The sequence below is a fragment of the Dermacentor andersoni genome, chromosome 10, assembly GCF_023375885.2.
Source record: "Dermacentor andersoni chromosome 10, qqDerAnde1_hic_scaffold, whole genome shotgun sequence".
NCBI classification, from domain to species: Eukaryota; Metazoa; Arthropoda; class Arachnida; order Ixodida; family Ixodidae; genus Dermacentor; species Dermacentor andersoni.
The window spans coordinates 99008085-99029398 of record NC_092823.1 but is presented as its reverse complement, the minus strand read 5'-3'; the positions used below and the strand labels follow the sequence as shown (position 1 = coordinate 99029398).

Sequence of the window (21314 nt, the reverse complement as noted above, 5' to 3'; positions counted from 1 at the left end):
ATCATAAACTTGCTTTTAGAGAAATTAGTGCAAACAACCTGGAGCACGCTTGCACGGTACGAGACCCTGCGTAAAAGCAAAAAAAGAAAAGCATTGAGATGGTTCAACGTAAAACACCATTTAATTTTCTTTTTTTTTAATAGAGAATTATTTACTAACCAACACTTACAAACAGGGATAAGGAGTCTCAGAAAGGTCAGCCAACGTTTCGATAGGAGGACCAATCTTCGTCGCTCTTTTTTGCGATTTGGCATTGGCAGGTCATGTCGCATATTATAATCGGATATCTCACAGATACCGTGTCCTCGGCCAACGATTCGTGTTCTTGAACTTTCACTTGTAGTATGAATTAAAGGACGCAACGGAATGAGTGTTTGGACCATATTATATATCTTGTACCGTGTATAGAGCATTATGACACATAGGTCGTCCTATCGAAACGTGTGTGTAGGCCAGCCTTTCTGAGGCATCTTCTACCCCTGTTTGTGGCTTCTTACACCGCAGTGGGCCACTATACTCCATCTGTCAACCTCCTTCTTGATATTGACTAACCGACGGGTACTACGAAAACGCATCGAATTCAAAATTTACCAAGAGCGGCGCACCCAGTTCCTGGCTTTGGCAAATAGTAGGAGTTCTGCGTCGGCATAACAAACGAAAACGCCGGTCACTGTCCCGCAAAAATGACATCGCTATTCAAGGAATCAAGGGGGGGGGGGGGGGGGGGGGGGGGTAAGCAGGCATTCTCAGATCGCGAACAGCAGGTTGGCATTATCCCTCAAGAGAAAAGTGTATAACCAGCTGTGTCTTAACAGTACTCACCTACGGGGCAGAAACCTGGAGGCTTACGAAAAGGGTTCTGCTTAAATTGAGGACGACGCAACGACCTATGAAAAGAAGAATGATGGGTGTAACGTTAAGGGATAAGAAGAGAGCAGATTGGGTGAGGGAACAAACGCGAGTTAATGATATCTTAGTTGAAATCAAGAAAAAGAAATGGGCATGGGCAGGACACGTAATGAGGAGGGAAGATAACCGATGGTCATTAAGAGTTACGGAATGGATTCCAAGGGAACGAAAGCGTAGCAGAGGGCGGCAGAAAGTTAGGTGGGCGGATGGGATTAAGACGTTTGCAGGGACAACATGGCCACAATTAGCACATGATCGGGGTAGTTGGAGAAGTATGGGAGAGGCCTTTGCCCTGCATTGGGCGTAACCATGATGATGATGAAAGCGAGATGGCCCCACAGAGGAACACGTTTGCTTCGCGTGCCAAGAGCTGGCTACCGTTCTCGGAGGAAGTCCCGAAGGAGAAAGCGAAGCTAAACGTCCGAAAGGAGGCAAGGGGGGGGGGGGGGGGCGGACGCTCTTATGCAGAAGGGCACTCGCGAGGGGGGGGGGGGGGGACTTTATCACGGCAGAGTCGTTCGCCCGCCGTGGTTTATGATATAGAGTCGCTCCCCTCAACCTGTGAATCTGACGCCGGGGCGCCGGCATCGAAGAAGGCACGGAGGAACGATGGGAAACGAACATTCGCTGTCGTCTATTCATTTACTATTTTCTTCGCTCTTCTTATTCCTGTTCCTCCCCTTCGTCTTTCAATGCGCGTTTTATCGCAAGCGTACTTTTGTATTTATTATCATTAGTTTTTTGTTCGCTATACTTTACTTTGAAGACGTCGTTCACGAAATCCTTTTATCTGCTTTCTTCCACTCCGCAGACCGGGATTTAGTGAAAGCGAGAACAGCCACACAGAAAGCGCTCAACCCTTCCATACTATTCCGTCGTCGTGGCCTTTCTTTCTTTCTTTCTTTCTTCATTTCTTGAGTAGTGCGCGTCTTCTGCGATCTTCGTTTTCTGGTGTACACGTATACGTATATAACACGTCTCCGCCGTCCAGGTCGCACTTCCTCGCCCGTGTAACCCTCGTCCGCGCACAGCAGGAGATCTTTGAAGAACTCGTACGTATGCACGTGCGCTTACCGCGCCTACTCGTTCCCCGTCTTAACACGTTCGGAGCGGTGTGCATTTCTCTTCTAGCGTGATGAGGTATATACCGCGAAGAAACGCGCGGAGGAGGAGATAGTCCTGAAATATTGGGGGCGGCGCGCCCGGGCCTTTGTGAGAGGAACGGCGTGCGCGAAACGACGCCTCGTTGTGTTGTTGACGCTTCTTTTTTTTTTTCTCTTTCTGAGGGTCGTGACCCCCGACGAGAGCTTGGCTGGCCGGTTTGCGAGATGCCGAAGGCGCGGTGCCCGATTGTACGCGGCGCTTGTCGTACTATATATATATATATATATATATATATATATATATATATATATATATATATATATATATATATATATATATATATATATATATATATAGAAGCCAACAAACACTGACACCAAGGACAACGTAGGGGAAATTACTTGTGCGTAATGAATGAAATAAAGAAACGATAAATTATTGGAAATTAAAGTGGATGAAAAAACAACTTGCCGCAGGTGGGAAACGAACCCACAACCTTCGCATTTCGCGTGCGATGCTCTACCAATTGAGCTACCGCGGCGCCGTTTTCCCATCCACTTTCTTGGGTATTTATGAGTCCCCCTTTCTTCTCATTATATATATATATATATATATATATATATATATATATATATATACTCACACACGTGTGTGTGTGTACAGGGTGTTTCAGCTAACGTTATAGCGAAGTTGTTTAACTAATCAAACAAACAAAACAAAAACAAAAAAAGATTTAGAAAACACGATGCAAGATACAATATTGAGACCTACGATAGGTCTGAGAACACCATAGGTCTTATAATTTTAGCTTGCACCGTGCTATTTCTCTCTCTCTCTCTCTCTCTCTCTCTATATATATATATATATATATATATATATATATATATATATCGGTTGAACAGCTTGGCTAACCTTAGCTGGAACACCCTGTATACGGTACATGGCATTTATACGCTGCATGTGGCATAAATATACGACATACAGCATAATAGCTTATGGTACTATATATGGTGCATAACCACAAACATTTTTTAAAAAATATGGGGTTTTACGTGCCAAAACCACGATGTGATTGTGAGGTGCGCCGTAGTGGGAGACCATGACGTGCCACATTTTGACCACCCGGAGTTCTTTAATTTGCACCTAAATCAAGAAGCGCAGGGGTGTTTTTGCATTTCACTCCCATCGAAATGCGGCCGGGATTTGATTCCGCAACCTCGTGCTTAGCACGGCAGCACCAAAGCCATTGAGCGACCACGGCGGGTTATATGATGACAGGATGGTGCAATAATAGTACATGACATATATTGTAACTGCAACGAAGAACGGCGAAAGCGAATGAAGAGGAAGAGAAGGGCGAGGGCAGGGAAGGATGGAGTAGCAGAATAGTTGGTTTTGGGACGGCTGAGATTTGGGTGTGTCGTGTACCCGTGTGGAACCTCTTACGGACTCCCGTTAAGTTTTAGTGGCAGTGGTCATTTCAACAAAACGTCCTCTAGTATATATATATATATATATATATATATATATATATATATATATATATATATACTAGAGGATATACTACCATATACTGTGTGTGTGTGTGCTGTACTAATATAGTACGTGCCCGCAGAATGGTCTCATAATCCGCCTAATGTAGATAGCAACAAGTGGAAATTGAAGCATATATGTACATCACCATTAAGATTCCACATAAGTTTAAAATACATGTTGTAGCGTAGCAGCACATGCATCACCGCCCCGTTTCAAAGAAGAATTAGCTCACACTTATCATCGCCGTCCTTCTCATTATCCACATGCCGGGACTTCCTTTGCCAGACACATGTATACGAGCAAGTGACACCGCCTTTTGCTCCCAAGGACATATTCACGGTCACGAACTAAATAATAATAATAATAATAATAATAATAATAATAATAATAATAATAATAATAGTAATAGTAATACTAATAATAATAATAATAATAATAATAATAATAATAATAATAATAATAATAAAGTAGCCCAAAAACTTTGTAAAGTAGCCAACCAAGAGCGTTGACCGGGAAAGGAGCCAAACGGCAAACTGACGTTCGCGATTTTATCGTATGCGCACAGCAAGCAGTGATGTAGCAGAGGAAAAGCGTCATCGTGCACATTGCAAAGTACAGTCGAACGCCTTTATAACGAAGTGCTTGGGGCCTCCTCCCAAATCATTCGTTATACAGGCCACTTCGTTATAAGAATCGCGCACCGCTCGCTATAGAGCCGGGACAGAATCGTTCCTCCGTTATACAGGTCATTTCGTTGTAGACGAAGGCCTGTGTACAACGAAATGACCTGTATAACGAAGGAATAATTATATTTGAGGTGCACGACAGCAGGATGACGCTTTACGCTGTGAAATCAATCCTGCCGATGTCACGGGGAATTATCGAAATGATGTTGGTGCACAAATGGTGACGCCGGCTATCCCTTGTCTCATTAAAAAAATTAAATGATACACACATTTACTTGTATGCACCTGTGCACGCGTAGTTTGTAGAGAAATATAAATTTGTTGCAGGGAATGCACACAAGGGGACAATAGAACGTAACAGTCAAAACAACACGTTACGTGATATCTTAAACCAACAATGTGAACGAAAACGTTGGAATATGACAGTGTAACAATGTAACAGTGAATATGACAGTGTAACAACACTGTCATATAACATGCAAATTTTAAAAGATATGTACAAGAACACACTGATATGGGCCAACACTATCAGGTCCTGCATTTTCATCCGTCGCCCCAGTGAAAGACGCGTGTACGCAACATGTGTGAGCGTGACCTAGACTTGTCCAAGTTTCTGATGATGATGATGATGATGATGATGATGATGATGATGATGACAATGATGATATATGAGTTTTATTGGTCCAAGTTTCTGCACAGTATGCATCAGGAACTGCCCTTTAGCACCGTTGAAGACGACCAGGCGATGAATCGGATGTGCCATACCATTTCAACCACAGATTGTTTCCGTCTGTTAATGCCTGTATCCGGACCGTACGGATCCTGATCCGCGTATCGGTGGCAGAAGTGCCGTCAGTCACCGAATGTGCGGCGCCCAACGTGGAATGCGCGCGCATTCACGCGCAGTCGGTACGCGGAGGCCGAAAACCTCGCCACAACTCCCACTAAGGCACTCAAGCCTCTTGCAACAGAAGTCGCCCCCCCCCCCCCCCCTTTCTTGGATCGCCGCAAGAGTGTGAGAAAACGCGATGCGCACTGCCGACCAAGAAGTAGCGCCACGGATTGCGTCGGAATGGGCAGCGGAAGAGGCGTGCTTCTGGGGTAACGAAGCGGGCGGAATCGCTGTACGAGCGTGAGCTGGGCTTAAGCACGGAGGAGGAGCCGCGAGTGGAGAGATAGCGGAAATGCGTGGGAAAAAGGCAAGCGAGCCAAGGCGGCCGAGTCCATTTTAAGAACACCGTGCCGTATAACGCGCGCACGTGTAGCACATAGCGTCGTCTGCCTGCTGGCATCGCGTCGTCTGCTTGTTGGTTTCGTGTCGTTTGCTGCGAAGGCCTCGCGCGTGAGACGAGCAAAGTAAGGAATTAGGGGAAGGTAAAGGTTCTGAGATGGAAAGAATGGAACTCATTGCAAGGAAAGTTACGACGAAATAGAGAGAGAGAGAGAGAGAGAGAAAAGATGCCGACCGGCAAGACAAGACAAAAGCCTCGAGAGGCCGGGTTATTTAACGCCCTGTGCTTGACGAAAACACAAAAAAGAAGGAATCGAGATAGAGAGAGAGACAGAGACTAAACAGGGCGATACGTAGGAAGTCAAGGGGTCGTTTCCTTTACTCTGTCCTCCCGCCCGTCTCAATTTCTAGATGGCATCACGAAAAGGACAGGTAATCAAAGACAACAGCAACAAAGTCAGGCGGCGAGACGCGCAAAGCAGCGTGCGAAACAAGCGTCGGCGCGAAACAGGGTCGGCAACCTTGAAAGTTCCGTGAGCACCGCCGTCGTCTGCTGCCGCTGGACGAGTCGTCTGCACCTCAAATTTTTGCCGCTTTCTTTTTTTTTTTTTTCTCCCAAAAGTGGTTCCGTTCGAACGCACACCGGCGAATGCCGGCGTGTCGTTGGTTCACTGAATAAAGCTCTGCTGGGAGCGAGGATATCACGCAATCATCGCTCATGAGCGTGAGAGAAGAGACAAAGCTCATAGAATGCGTTGTCTTCTGCTTCCCAACTGATGGATTCACTAGAGCACGAGGCAATGGTGCTGTCGATGGCTATCGAGGGCTCTGGCATACTTTCTGGTAGAAAAGATATGGCTTCAGTGACCATCGGTTTTTGCCTTTGCTTATATAGTGTTTTCACTAATTCGTGAAGCTTCCTGCCTGTCATATGTACCTCCGAGATACGCATTCAGCTGGCGTTTCACTAGCGATAGCATGCTATGATTAGTGTTTGCACTTGTTTGTGCCATCATGTCTGAAGTCTCGTTTGTGTCGTATGTGTAATCACACACAAAAAGAAACAATACAAGAACAGGTTAAGTAAGGTGAGGAACTGCGCTATTGGTGGTCATTCATTTTGAACTATGCTGTGTGACACTAACCACTTTAACACGAATAGAAACACCGGACAGGACGAGAGAGTGCCAACTATAAATAAGGAAAACTATATATACAAGCACTGATATATGTAACCTCCGAGCAAGGTTTCATCGACAATAAATCAGTTGGTATGCTGCGCTCTCTCGTCCTGTGTGGTGTGTCTATTTTCGTCACCTTCCGTGATTAGCGTCACTCAGCGCAGTTCAAAATGAAAAAAAGAAAGGTTGGTAGTGACGCTAAGGAGTACGTAGAACTATCCTCATCTGGGACAGTTTGGAACTTCCGCAGAAACAGCGCAGTATAACAGGACGTGAGGAAAGGACAGAAGAGATTGCTGTTATCTGCCCCTTTCTCACGTCCTGTTATTTTGGGCTGTTGCCACCCAAGTCATGAGCCAACCATGCCAAAACGCGCACGCTTCCGCTGTTTGGAACAGCGAGATCAAAGCTGGTGTGCGAACTTAAATTCTCTACAGACGCCATGCTGTAAAAAAACCGGCGAAAACGCAGAAAGCACGTTTTCTTGTTACCCTTGCTAACACAGATAAGAAATCGTAATCATTACTACATCGTAATCATTGGGCGGGTAACAAGAAGATTGAGAAGAAGCCAAGGACCACTCAACGGGCAATGGAACGAATATAAGCGTAACGATCAGAAACACCAAGACAGCGTTTGGGACTAGAGACCGAACGAGCAACAGGTCGAAAGATATATATAGATATTTAAAGCGGTCCGTCAACTGTCGCCCCCTTGTGTCAAGGTGGCGACAAGCGGCACCATGTCATAGCGGTAAACCAAAGCGAGCTGCAATTCTTTCAAGACCAGATGGATCTATTCTTTCACATCTCTGCGCGAATCCTCGAGCCTCGCTCCCGATCATCTCCAATCTTTCGCATGTTACATATCTCTGAGGCTGCTTTTAAACCCCAGTGCTTCTTGGATTTCCGCGCCTACCTCGTCTTCTCTCCTCCATATCCCCCTTTTCCCGTCCCCACGTGTAGGGTAGCCAATCGGGCGCGATTTTTGGTAACTTCCTGCCCTTCCTTCATTATCTCTCTCTCTCTCTCTGATTGGAAGTACATTTTATTAAATCACGATCAACCGTATAACCGTAAAGTGTGTCCGGTTGCACAGTGTTCTAACAGCCGCATGTGAAATGACAAAAACGCTTCGCTACAGTTCGTTGAACCTCCGCTAGGTGTCGCCCTTGGGCCCAGAGGAGTTAAGAAGAGTGTTTGAAACACGCGGTCTAGTTTCCTGCGTCCCTACAATTGAGCCGTACAGTTGCCGTGAGAACTGTGTCTCACTGGGGAGCCACCGCGGAATGCTCGGGTGACCGCACGTTAACCAGTCGACTCATTACGCAATTAACGCCAGAAACCGGATCTGCTCACCCATTGTGCGTATAACCAAGTTTGAGAGGCTGGGCGTCGCGAAACAAGCCACAAAGGGGTCCCCTCGGGGCCTTTTGCGAGCAGACAAACTAGGCCAGGACGTCGAAAAAGAAAGTTCGGTGGGAGTCCACGGCGGGGCAATGAAGGTCATCCATTCATCCTGAGTCATTGTCTTGCTGTTTCGGTAGAAGTTGCGGGGTGGAGGGAGACTGTGCTATTCGTGATGCGTGCTATGAAGACGTAAGACACACTGCATGGTTGGTTGCACAGTGCGGCTAATTCGCTGGACGCATGGGGAAAAAAAGTGCGTGCGGTCGGGGGCTGGACAAATTACTTCGCGTTCAAAGAATAGTCCGATCACCACAAGCTTTCATAACCCTTCTCTCTCCTTTAGCCCGAGTGTTCCTTGCATTAATTAAAAAAGAAGTAATATAAAAGAGCATATAGTAAGTACTTTTATTTGTTTCTGTTTTGGCAAATGTTCGTCTGGTACAACACACCGAGCGCATCTTTTGGGAACTGGAGCGTGATGGATATTCATAAGCCTCATGTTTCGTATTTCTCTTTTTCTTCAAATGATTTTTCGCCGATTCGCACACACGAAGCCACTGCTCCCGCAAGCTAATGGCGCTGTGTGGCCCCGAATGTGATCTAGCAGACCTAGTGCCAGCATTACTCGAAGGATGGCGCCACGGTAGTCGCTACTGGATCCGCTAGATTCGTCGCCGTCTGCTCTCGCGTAGCTCTCGCCTTCTGCCGGCCGAGAGACCAATCCGGTTGTTTTGGAGGTCAAGAGCGACACCGCGTGTTTCCTGCGTTGTGTAGTGGTGCCAAGATCTTCCTCTTCTTCGTTTTTTTTTTGTTTCTTTCTTTGACTGTTAATTCGTGCGCTGACTTTTCTGGCATTTTGTGTAGCTGTCAGGAGCGCACAGGGTGGCTCCCTAGGCGTGTATCGCGCCGTTGAGAAAGAAACGCAGAATGCAATCAAAGCAGTGTCCGGACACCAGTAAAAGAAGCAAGATCACGTGGTGCGGCAAAGCATCCCTGTTTTAACTCAGAACATGCACTATCAGAGAAGCTTGTACCCTTTGGGGCTTATCTTGCCCTTAGACAATGACCGTAATCTATTTTGCGTGTCGTTACTTTCTTCAACATTTCGTGCCCGGTACTTACCATTCAAGAACGACATGAGCGTTATGAGTGTGGCATAGCAGTATTTACAGTAAATTAGCGAGCGCAGAGCTTTCGAGAACGGAAAGGCAAGCGGGACAGATGACGATTATCCTTTGAGGGCAAGACACGCCTCAAAGGGAGTAAGCAATTACCTTGGAGCGGGTACTGCTTAGGAGACGCGTACTGCCCTCCTCTGTGTGACTACTGCCCTTGCGCTGACTTTAACGGTGTGACTTGAGATAAAACGCTAATTTATGGCAGCTTGCAGACCTTTAGAGAAGCGTATGTGCACCTCATTGCACCAATGTGAAAGAGGGAATTAACACTTCAATATGTGTTCATACACCGATTCATGAAGATGTGTTGCAAGCCCGCTAAGAGGCGATTCTCACAGTGAGCTGAAGATCTGCAAGCCAGGAAGGATAGGGGAACGAAGGCAGCAACGGTAGCTCTGAAATTCCCACACAAGCTAATCGCGACGTCAGCGCCACCACGGCGCCAGCTTTATCAACTGACGCTGATTACTCCGCCTTTATAATGTGTGGACCTCGCAACTTCTGGAAACTTGCCCTGCAAGAAAAGTGCTGAAACACAAGAAAGTACCGCGAAATCCGCGACGGCACCCTGACGTTATCGGCGCCGCAGTTCGGGGGCAAAATTCAAAACGGCACAAAGCAAAGTGTGTCTCTGTGTGTATGTGTGTGTGTGTGTGTGTGTGTGCGTGTGCGTGTGTGTGTGTGTGCGTGTGTGTGTGTGTGTGTGTGTGTGTGTGTGTGTGTGTGTGTGTGTGTGTGTGTGTGTGTGTGTGTGTGTGTGTGTGTGTGTGTGTGTGTGTGCGTCTTTCGGAGCGGATTGGCGACGTTAATGCTATAAGCGTCTTTCTTACGATGGGTGTGTAACTCTTTTATGATGTGGCTTATCCGTGAACCACGAAACCTTGCGGGAAAATCAGCAGGCACGCAAAGTGGTACTCTCGCGCTGCGAACCACAATGCCCCTGCGACAACAGCGCGCGGTATATCTTGTCGTAATATACTGCAGCTCTTTTGAGACTCCGCAGTAACACGCCCACTATATCTCTAGTATGCTGGTTGCAACTTCATCGCTGTTGCCTTCTGTCAAGCTACCACGCTCGAGGCAGAAGTGTCTGTTGCAAGTGGGAGTACCCTTTGTGTCACCTTGGCCCATTCTATCTGGGGGGTTTTATCGAGGACGGGCACATACAAATATCGCATGCGCAGTGCTCTAGTTGTCTGTTCGGGCACACATCCAGCAACCCAAGTTGTCTACTGCGCCAGACAGCAGCAAGTTGCCCCTTAGGGCCCACAGTCAGTGGCCCACGTTGTTTGCTCGGCAAGACTGCAGGCAGCACATACCTAGCGGCGCAACCTATGACGTCAGTCCAGAGTGCGCGCCCATTGGTGGATGCTCGTGTGCATCCGCCTCGAAGGAGTAAACGCTCCTTTTTTCTAAAGTTGTACCCGACTATAGCAGACACCTTAGTTGACTGGATACGTGAAAGCGGTCAGATACACACAGCAAACTGGGTGAAGTGCCCAAAGAATGCTAATCGCACAAAGAAAGAAACAAAGTCTATAACAATACAGGGTCAGACAAAGTGCATCCAACGACACAACGCAACGCATGGCCACACCTCATGATCGTATACGCAGTCTGCGTAAACCGAGTCCACACCGGCTTTTTCGCAGCCTAAAAGCATTTCAGAGTTTTCAAGCGACACAACAGTGGGCTTTGGCGAGTGGGAACTTGCGAGTCCACGCTGCGTAACGAGGTCCCCCTGGACTGCAGTATGAACACGGCGTGGGGGTCACTTCGAGTTGCACCGGTGCAAAACCGGGTGCAAGGGCGGAGTAGACGGGTGCGCAACATTGCAAGTTCCCCATGCGGAAAATAATAATTTAACGCGTAAAAGGGTTGCAGAAGACGACTAGCCCCTGCAGACGCGACGCCATTGTCTGGCAGAAGACAGCTCCGCCGCCGAGCAGACGACACCGCCGCGCGGAGCAGACGACAACGGCCCGCCGTGTGTAAGTATACGTCTCTCCCCCCGAATGAAACCGCGCGATGCCTCGTCGGCCGCAAGAGCGCGGTGCATTATTTAGTCCGAGCGGCGCTTCTTCGTGTCGCGTCTCGCTCCCGCGACCCGGCCCGACGCCTAGTGGCGAGCCCGGGGTAATTAATGTCCAGCCTGCTAACTGGGTTAAGGCGCGACGCGAGCTTTTCTGGCGCGCGGGAAGTCAAGGTGAGGGACCTCTGGCCTCTCAGCGTGCCATGTACGCAGTTTTTTTTTTTTTTCATTCGCGCGCTTGACCGGCCGGTCTTTCGCGGCTGGGCTGCCGCTGTTCGTGCTGCGATGGCAACAATGCTCGAGTCTCGGGATAGCGGGACGTCTTATTTTAGCTCTGGTGAAAAATTTTTTAAAGCTGATTAAAAAAAGAACAGCAAATCAGACTCTGCCTAGCTAACTCGGGCCGGCGTTCGGTCCAGGCGTACGCAACAGGGAATGATGGAACGCGTTTGTTTTTAATAGCGCTGGCGTGGCAGGCTCCCAAAGCTTTACGTGGGGCTGTAGGCGCTGTGCTACAGCTATGGGATGCAACCTCTCATATTTATCTTGAGGTCGCAGTCGAGGAAGTAGTCGCGGGGCATAACGCGTGGTTTTGTGGGAACGCCGTGCGAACGTGCTCGTGTGTGTAGGGGCGTCCAGGAGCTGTATAGAGGGTACCGTGCCGTGATCATGTTTGACCGGATTTGCCCTCAGTGGGAGACGTCAACGGCCATTCGCAATACAGGTCGTTAGGAGTGTATTTAGTAGAACCTAAGGGAGCAGCGCAAACCTAACAATCAGATGATTCGGAAGCCAGCACAACTATATGGGCCCAAAACGTACACCCTTGAATGTGAAAAAGGGTGCAAATGTGTCTGTAACTCACACCCTTAGGGAGACCGTTATATACATAACACCTTAAGGGTGTGAGTTATAGACGACACATTTACACCCTTTTTCACTTGTAAGGGTGTAAATTATTTTATAGTGTACGCGGTAAGGAAGGAGCTTGAAGCTAAAGATTGTTCAGCGAGCGATGCATGCAACAAGGAACGATAGGCGTAGCGATAAAAGGTAGTAATACGGCAGAATAGGTGAGAAGGTAAATCGACGTAGATGATAATCTAGTTGAGATTGAGATGAATAAATGGAGCTGAGCATGCAGGTCACATGAAGCGACGACCAGACGACGGTGCAAGATACGATTGTACGATCTACGATGATCGGTAGTCAGACCTCTGACCACCGGGCCCCGTAGGCCTTATAATCGTATCTTTCGCTGTGCTTCTTCTTATCTTTTTTTTTCAGCAGCTTGGCTAACGGTAGCCGGTACACATGGTGTAAGGATTGCTCTGGCAAGGACATGTTCCTTTGTTGAAACGCTGACTCCAGGCCCCGTTCACACAATGTTGACCGCTTAATTTATACAAGAAGTTATCTATATCAGAATGCTCTCGGCATGCCTTTGCCTAATGATAACCCACCGCGACATCACGCTAGTCAGCACGTAGTAAAGAGTTTGAATGCTATACCAATCGGCGGCATTCCGATAACAAACCGAAACATGCCCAAGCGATCCCAAATTTTGCACTTGATCCCCAACAAACGTTTTCCATTAACTACCCTGTGCTACCGTCCGGTGTTGGGCGCCAGGCTGGTGAATATATTACTCGATCACTGGAGCCCGCTGCCGTGGTCTTCAGTGGCGCTGCCAAACACTCCCAAAGGTACACATCTAGCGCACATACACAAGTGTCCAGGAAAGTGGACGGGTGGACATCCGTCACCGTGTAGCCTGATTGGTATACAGGACTATCTCGCGCGTAATGGGGAGGACGTGGCTACGGCTCTCACAGCTGCGGCAAGTTGTCGTTTCGTACACTCGCATTTCTTCCGGTCCTCGTTTAATGCGAATAACATCCTTAGCATCGCCAGACCAGTTTTATTTACGGCTATATCTAACATATATCTAAGAAGAATATACGGGCGGACCCTAAAGATAGTGCACTCTATAAATGTGGGCCGTTCACGTGGGTAAGTGAGTGAAGAAACTTTTATTGCAGGTCACGTGGGTAAGCGCCGATCTTTAATGGATTAAAGGGACCGACAACTGGCCAGAATGTGTTGCGAGACGTTGATGGGAAAGAAATTGCCGTAATTTGTCGTGATAAAATCCAGCGCGCTGTTCGCGATTTAAGTAGGAACTATAATTTTAAATTGGCATAGAAAGTCTGAAAAACCGGTAAGCGACGAGACCTGGCGGTGAATCTTAGTACTTCGGATGTAGTCTTTGAGAGTACTGCACGTGGTTCAGCTGTTACTAAGTACAACACAAGTATCGCTTAAAATCGCAGTTGCTATATTATTGGACGCTCGCGCTTATATTCTATGCTTCGGAAATCAAAAGCGCACGCATGGCTACGGCAACACGCTGAACGGCGTATCACGTGTAAAAGCGTCCTTTCGTTTTCGGTCCGATTGGTTTCGTTTCGATTCGTTAAATGAGAAAGCAGTTGGACAGGAAACCCTGAAAACGCGTACCCAATACGCAGAAATTCCCTAGCACTTCGGAAAACATGAATCGCAGGAACGTCCACTTGATAAACAAAATAATACTTTCTCACAGTTACGGCCGCACTTGTCGTCTGCCTCCCACTAATGCCGCCGTCTAATCGTTATCGTGCTCACTTGTCACAGTTTTCGGCATGCCTCCCGTGAACGACCACATCCGCACTGCAGATCGAAAAATTCCGATAAAAAAATGTTCCACGGCGTTTTCTGCGTTGCCACTTCATGGTTAGACACTCCGACCGGTAAGCGTTCCATCGCATAAAAAAAAAATATATGTACCATAATAATTGGTTGTCAGTCTCGTTAATGAACCTCTTTGATGCCAACTTGGATCGCTGAGTATGTGCGACTACTTGGGTATGCGCGCCGTCGCCTCTAGGTGGCGCAGCGTGACCAGAGGTGGAGCGCGGGAGAATAGCAAGGCAGCAGTAGGCAGATGAGTTTTGCGCGAATGTTTAGTTCTACGTATTAGTTCAAAAAGACAGTCCCCCCCCCCCCCCCACACACACACACCTTTACCAATGCGTTCGCTGGTTGCGCGTGGTCGTATATCTATACACAGGCTCCGTTACTATTCCCGCTGATACGTTTTCTGACGACCAGATAAGCTTGCAAGAGCGCCGAAATGCCGGAACGGCCGGCCGTCGTTCCAAACGCGCCGGCGCGTTCGAAAAAAAGAGGGGGGGGGAGAGAGATAGCGCGCGCGCAGCTTCCGTTCATGTTGCTAGCGTAGGGAACCGCGCGCGCCGATCTGGAGCAACGTCGCCGACCCCAGCGTTTTCTCCGGCATGCCACCCAACACAGGGCGAGACGTCAGAAAGTGTGTGTGTGTGTGTGTGTGAGAGAGAGAGAGATGGGGGCGTCTTTATAAAGCAACAAAACGCGGTGCCCAGCGAGAACATGGGAAAGAAAGGGGGGGGGGGGGCGAAGAGAAAGAAGTCCGCGGCGCCATTTTCGCCGGACGCTTCATGCTCTGATTGGGACCCGGGACGGGCCGTCCAGAAAAAGGAGTCTATAGGCGCGCGCTCCACATATTGCCGAGTGGCCGAGACGTGTGTAGTAGTTTGGCGCACTCGGGTGGACATAGGCGCACATTTTTTGTATGCCGTATCCACTCGATTCTAAGCAACCCCCCTCGCCGCAAGCAGGACTGCATAGATAAGTGAACTTATATACCAGCCTCGGTCCATATACGACGTCGTGCTGCGTTCCGAGCACGATGCCCCAGGTTCGACTCCCGGCACTTCAGCGAGAGCGAGATGCAGAAATGCTCGTGTAGTTAGCTCTAGGTTGCGCGTTATAGAAGCCCATCTGGTCGAAATTAACCTGTACAACGGCGTATCATGTACGGATCCGTATGTTGCTACTGGACGTTATCAATCCGATAGCTGAATTTGATTTGCATTCGGCAAGCATTCCATCATTCCCTATATGGGCGGAACACTTGCTGAAATGGATATCTGGCTCCAAGTAGACTTATTCTTCATTTTTGTCTGTGAAATGTATGCAGGCGGTCTCGTGTATACACGATGAGCAAATTGGCAAATCTGTTTCCCCCGGTTTATTCAGGACCTGTAAATCTCCAAATGGCTTGTTGCTGGAAGGCGCTGTATTTGTGCTTTATTGGTGGTGCGAAGACGTCCGAACGTGCTGATCGTTTAGAGACACATAACCTAAAGGCACATTATTCGACATAGAGTGTAGGCTGTATACGGATATTCTGTAGACTACTGACTACTACGTGTGCGCTATCCGGACTGTCAAGACACATTTGTTGAGCGACGCCTCCAAGTAAACTAAATCATTCAGGAGCACTCGAAACACGCAGAGAAGCATTGGGTGTCAATCCGAAATAGCGATGAAGGCGCGATGACACGACGAGGGCCCAACGATATTACGATGTAAGTCGATCAATGGCACGATCCCTGCACGACGATTGCACAACGACAGAGCGACTACGCTACAACGATAGCGCAACCATGGCACGACTATAGCACGACGGTAGTCCTAGGATGGCATGACTACGCCACGACGATAGCCCAAGGATGGCACGACTACGCCACAACGATAGTCCAAGGATCGCACGACTACGACACGACGATAGTCCAAGGATGGCACGACTACGCCACGACGATAGCCCAAGGATGGCACGACTACGCCAAGACGATCGTTCAAGGATGGCACGACTACGGCTCGACGATGGTGCGAAAATTGCAAGGTGGCTCAAAGGTGACGGACTCGGCTCGAATATGCCGCTCGGGAATAGCTGAAATTTAGTTTTTCCGGCACCTCCTTCCAGGAACACATCATGATTTCGTACGCCGTGGATTCAAACGTCGAGAGCCAGAACAAACCCGTAAACGTCTACAGCTTTAAAATTTTATCGCAGATACAAGCACCATGTACTTGAAATGACATTAGCGGTGAATTACGTTTATGAACAACGTGCCGCATCGCAAATAAGATCTACATAACTGATGGACGATTTTTTGTATTTACTGCCGATGACAACGTGGAGGAGAAGCTCCAGAAGCCGCGAGAATGAGCATCGATTGGCATAATTAATGAGCGATAACAACGGAACGCAGTGTCAATCAGTTATTTACCTTGCGAACATTAATTTCCTCTCGGATTGAGTTTGGACGATTTATTTCTCGGTTCGTCGTAATAAATTTATACGCTTTGTCGAGACTCTTGAATATCGTTTTGGGAGCTTAAAATTCCCACCAATGACTGGTCACCTCCCTTGAAAAAAAGTGCGCGTGACATTCTGTTGCATTACTTCCTGTCGAACTATATTGACATTCGATTGCATCTCAACAGAATGTCAGTCTAGTTCGACAGAAAATAAACAGAAAGACAACAGAGTTTTCATACCGAATATTGTCAGGGATGTGTTGGCGGAAGAGAAACGGGTGCTTAAGTTGGAGAAAACACGGTATGCGCGCGATCTCAGGCTACGCACAGAAAGACTCGCCCGGAGGAAAAATATAGCCTCGCACGCGAAAAAGGGGCGATTAGTAGCGTAGCCCAGCTCGCTCCGTAAAGCAGTTGGTCAATTTTCCTTTCTTTCTCCCCACCCCCTTCCTTTTTATTTTTTTTTTATTATTCATACGCGCCGTGCGTTTGCGTTACTATCATCACTGGAAGGAGCACGCTGTGCTGCGCTTGTTACCTTTCCCATGCGTGAAAAAAATGCGCCTCTCTGCGACGGCTCACCAAAAGCCGGCTCGATTCGACACGCCAGAAGCAGACGACGATGATCTTACGGCGCCGGGGGAATTTAGGCACGGGGCGTCCGTTTTGTCGCACGCTCCTCGTCGGCGCCAAGTCGACACAGTTTTTTTTTCTTTTTCTTTTTTTTTACGAAGCGTGGGAAAGTGCACGCGCATCGAGTACGTTCGGTTCGGAGTTCCGCGTGTATCCCTTTAGAGCTTTAGATTACGGGCACGCAAGCGTTGGTGCGCCCTTGCATTTGGGACCACTGTACTGCGCATGCGCAGACCTTTACTAGGGGTCTATCTATCGGGTCCCAACGCTTGCGTCCCCCTAATCTAAAACTCTATATTATCAGGAGGCAGAGGTGCTGGAATCTGGTGAAGGCGGTGGGTTAATATATATATATATATATATATATATATATATATATATATATATATATATATATATGTTTATTTATTTATTTATTTATTTATAGACTACAGGAACTATGCACAACTGAAGCGGTTGACAATATACGTTGCGACGAAGCAGGCGACCATAGAGCGAAGCCTACAGTTCAATCGTATAGGTTCCGAAACTCGGCTTCAGCTACGGGCATACCAGGGTTCTTGGAACGAATACACGTGCCTACCCCCTTTTAATGTCCCGTTAGTTGCGCTGTTTTAGGTTTAAATACAATGTGCCCATTAGGCCCATCATCAAACTCCCTTGATGCTCCGGCGCCTATTCTGTATTTCCGTATTGTTATTTTTGTTGTTATTTATTTATTCATTTATTTATTTATTTTTTACATATACACAGCGCCACAAGACATTACGGTGAGGAGTGTTAACACAAATACATAGGGATAAATGTTTCCAGTTATACAGATTAGCGAGAATGAAACACCGTTACAAATGTAGACAGCAGAGAAAGTATCTGTGCTTAAAATGAAGTCACAAATCACACTACAAAGTAAGACATTTTACAATTTGGAAAAATAAAGGAATAAAAGAAAGACATAACGTTATACATGCATATACACTAGAGAAAATTATCACTACCAATGATGATGATGATGATGATGATAGAAGTGTGCCATCTTAAACAGTGTGGCAGCACATGTCACCAAGCAGCGAGCTCATTCCTTTAACCTTTTCAGTGTGTATAAAACCTCAGATACATTTTTACACTCAGCTATATGATTGCACTTTTACACAATGTTTTAATTGAGTGACACGTCACCCAATGATCGACAAGATAAAACCCTACGTCACCCTTTAGGCGCTGCTAAAATGTAATTGAAAATTGCTAGTCTGACTGAAAAAAGGAATGCTGATTGAAAATACTATTTGGCTTTATTTAAGTAGCGTGTCAAAATTTAAATTTCTTATTTTGCACAGGAAAGTGGCCCTTTATAGTTTAGTTGTCAATTGGTGACGCGGCAGTCAACGGACGCCCCCTCTGATTGCCACTCACTGTGTCCGGGTTTTGAGACGCGCAGAATACAAATGGTTTCGCAAGTGGTGAAATTGAAGAGCTCCGGTGAAAGCAGAAGACAGAACATGACACGAAAAGGGTGGAGCAGACGACGGCACCGCGAAGCGATGGCCTGCGAGAGCGGTCATATAATGTGGAAGCCCAGCAGACGACAGGAGGTACATAAAGAACGTGGACGCTGTATACGTTTCTTTCCAATTGGCGCACACACCGAGCCGAACTTTACGTCCGAAGCCAGTTCGACATGTTTACGACTGCAAAAGTGCGGCCCCCGAAGCCATACCCAACAAAAGGAGGAGCTGGAAGAAAGGGATGTTGGGGGTCACCATAATAAGGCTCGGATTCAAAGGACGACGATAGCTGTCGCAACGACAACTCTCCCTCCGGTGACCGAAGTTTATAATGCAGTTCCGGTGTTGGAAGGGGGAAATCTTCACTCTCGCACACATACGCACTCTCCATTGCTCGAGAATGTGGCGTCGGTAGACCTTTGTGCACGCTCCGTGTCGGCGCCGTTTCGCCCTCATTTCCACCGAAAGCAGACGACGTGACCACTGCGGAAAGCAGACGACGTGCCCGCTAGCAGACGATGTGCCCGCTAGAGAGAGGGGAGCAGACGACGACAACTGGGCGACACGCGTAACACGCTTGTAAAGCATTGACGATGGCCTTGAAAAACGGTCCACGCTTTACGGACGTCGCGCATCCGCCTGCAGCGACTGTGACGGGAAGGACGACCCTCGGCCCGTGTGCCACAATAGGGGTCCAGATTATGAAAAAGCCGTTAGCCGTAATCGGTCCTTCCTGGTATTCCCCGAATGCGATGCGAACGACCCGCCATAGCTGCCTCTGTGCCTTGAGGTTTTTATGGAGGCTGGCGGCTTCTGGACGGGGTTGGGCCTTTCTCCTGACGCGCTGCCCATTTTGGTTCCCCCGGAGTCCCTGCTGTTTTACGGCTCGTATTCCTCGAGGGTGGCGTCATTCTTGTTGGGGAAAAGACGTACATACTCGTATCGCGTGGCTCGGAACGAGCGAGAATTAGCTGTCGCTGGAAAGCGAAAGCGAGCCGACGTATATAAGGCACGAGAACAAAAAGACATCTGCGACGTTCGTACGTGTCTGTGTGTTAGAACACGTACGACGTACGCCTGTCGAAGGGAAAGTCACGTGGCTGGCTTCTTTACGCGCCGCGTTTTCCCGAATGTCGAAACAGAGATTATAGTCGGTAATAACCTAAATATTACAAACAAGAAAAACGTAGTGCACCTATATCCTCCACCTCTGAAAGAGAGCCGAGCTAGCAGAAGTCCACGCTCAACTTAATGACATTGCTCTGCTAATGCAAACACTAGGCTAATTGTAAAGTAAAAAGTAGTAGTTTCCAGCTAAAATGTTCGCTATGGCTGAAAAGTGATACCAAGGTCGCCATAAAATTTGCTCTAGACGTTGAGGTTTCATCCTGAAACCAGAGACAGAAAGACCGCTCTGTATAGATAAAAGCGTTGTTCTAGTCCAAACCGTTTGAAGTCAGCCAAATGAGTTAAGCTGGCTGGCGCGTCAGTGCAAATGTGTTCGAGTTGGACAGCGTACATGTGACCTCGTAATTCTTAGGTTGTCACTGAACGAATTATTGCTCGGCGCGGGTTCTCGCCCGCAGACACACACACACACACTTTCGTGAATAACTGTCTGCCCCCAAGGTACCTTAAGTTCAACAAGTTACAGTATACTGTCAACTGGATTACATTCGCTCTGCGATACGCAGAGCGCCCGTACCTAAGGTTGAAGTGCGACAACGCTCGGAAATGAAAATTACATTAAAAATAGCAAGTGGAAATAACACTTCACCACGTCCACACCGATTCAGGGCATCCTATCGCGCATGTGGCCGGGCTGTTGCGTCGGATGTCGTTATCATGGCGTCAGACGAGAAAAAAAAAAAAAAAGAAACTTTTGTTTGACGTCTCTCTAACGCTTTGCCCGCTGAGTTTCCGTATAACACGACTATTTTTCAGACTGCTAGCCACGGCAACTCGAGCTCGACAATTTTTTCTTTTTTCTCGCAAGCACCCATACATTCCCGAGTTCAACGTCCCCCAAGAATCCGGCTCCGCTCCACACACGCGGCGCCGGTCGAGAGTCGTGTGCGTACATACACTGCGCCCGAAGCCGTAACGACCGCGCACCGCTACAAAACCCTGTTCGCACGCAGTGTGGAACAGTATGCCTCGCGCCGTAAGGTCGAGGTCACGCTGGCGCAATATCGATATCGAGCGCACGGCAAGCGCCATGCCTGCGTGCGAGCGCGCGGCCCACATTCGCGTCCGATCTGTTTGCACGGAGTGCGCTCCAACGGCACTACGTCTCTCTCTGTCTCTCTCTCTCTCTCTCCTTCTTTTTTCGTTTACTTGAGTTTCTTTCTTACCCGCTGCAGCATTGCGATCCTCGCCAACTGTTGGGGAGCTTTCTCGTGGCCAGTATACTGCCCTTAACGGGGCGCGAGATTGAGCAATTACGTCTCCCCCCCCCCGCCCCTTCCTCTTTCTTTACGACGATACACGTCGAAGAGAAATATAAGACACTGTCTCTACGTGCCACCCTTCAATTAATCCTTCAGACGAGGAGTACGCCTTGTTTATGATCCACGTGTAAGGCAAGAATGCGAGTCGTGCCGGTTCTTTACTATACGTGCGCGCGCATCTTTTGCAGTCGAGAGGTATAGTAACGGGATGCTCTGGCTGTATGTACTGAATAAGCTTGTTCTGTTTTTGGCTTTTTCGTTTGTTTGTTTGTTTTC

At 48.0% G+C, this 21314-nt stretch overlaps 1 non-coding gene across 1 annotated transcript; it reads right to left on the bottom strand.

Annotated features, from left to right (window-relative positions):
• Nucleotides 1-2481: 2481 nt before the first annotated feature.
• On the bottom strand, nt 2482-2554 carry TRNAS-CGA (transfer RNA serine (anticodon CGA)). The gene has a single exon. It is a non-coding gene; the product is annotated as a tRNA-Ser (tRNA).
• Between the last annotated feature and the right edge of the window lie 18760 nt (nt 2555-21314).